This window comes from Neovison vison, chromosome 8 (genome assembly GCF_020171115.1).
Source record: "Neovison vison isolate M4711 chromosome 8, ASM_NN_V1, whole genome shotgun sequence".
Classification (NCBI taxonomy): domain Eukaryota; kingdom Metazoa; phylum Chordata; class Mammalia; order Carnivora; family Mustelidae; genus Neogale; species Neogale vison.
The window spans coordinates 112459037-112460180 of NC_058098.1; the positions used below are offsets into that span (position 1 = coordinate 112459037).

The window sequence follows — 1144 nt, forward strand, 5'->3', positions numbered from 1 at the left end:
TCCAGGACCCTTTCCTGATCCCACAGATGGAATACCCTTTGTGTTTTAGTTTTCCTGGACCACCGTTCCCAAGTGTAGTCCGATAAATATTGGAATGAAGGCAGAATGATAACAGTTGTGTATATTGTGTGTGTCTATGTAGTATATCATAAGAGGAAATGTTTTTCCAAAATAACTCATAAGTTTGGCCTGGGATCATCTGAAAACTGGAAATGATCTACAACACACGTCCATAGTCATAAAACAAATTTTTTAAATCTGCTGTTACTCATAAGAGATTTTCCACACTTAATCATTCAAAAGCTGATTATCCAGAATGTGTAAAATATAAACCCGTTATTTCTTTCTTTCTTTCTTTCTTTTTTTTTTCTCCCCTTCTGCTGCCCGAGTTTTGGTCATTTCACAGCTCATTACTATTCTCTCTCTGGGAAAATAAAAGCAAATGTATCTCCAACTAGTATTTTCAACTTTCTATATAAGGGTTTTGAAGGGAGGATAATAATTATTGGTTTATGCACCACTTTTCATTACTAAGCATTTGGTTAGGCTCCACTGGGCACTGGGGAAGAATTTTAAAAGTTCAAGACATTGTCCCTGCTCCTAAGCTCTTACAATATAATTGGAGAGACAAGGCCTGTGTACAATACAGCCAAATATTAATGCAAGGCAGTATATATTTAAACAATAACATGAAAGGATTCTGGCCATACAAACAAGGTGTACGAGAGATCTTCATTTTTTTCCTACTCTTTCTCAGTACCTGGTAGGTAGCTTCAGCATACTCAGAAGAATGAAAGTCACTTTGATAAAGTCATCATAGAATATAAGAAAAACTTACAGACCTACAGAACTTTATAGTGCATAGTATGGACTGACAAAACTGTCACAGAAATTCTCAATAATGTAGTGAGACTTGAGTTAAATACCATAGAATGGATGGAATTTCAACATGAGAAAAGGAAAAAAAAGAAATTTCTGCACAAAGAAAAAAAATCCAGAATTCCAGGGTTGAAGACCCCTATATACTTCTAAATGAAATATTTCAAGCATACAGGGGATAAAAATAATAATATGAACTCACCTTCCCCACCAAATCTTGTCAAATATTTACTTTTTGCATTATTTGTTTCTGATCCACTTTTCA

At 34.5% G+C, this 1144-nt stretch overlaps 1 non-coding gene across 1 annotated transcript; it reads right to left on the reverse strand.

Annotated features, from left to right (window-relative positions):
• Positions 1–748: 748 nt before the first annotated feature.
• Positions 749–823, reverse strand: LOC122916668. The gene has a single exon (XR_006386286.1). It is a non-coding gene; the product is annotated as a small nucleolar RNA SNORD59 (small nucleolar RNA).
• Between the last annotated feature and the right edge of the window lie 321 nt (positions 824–1144).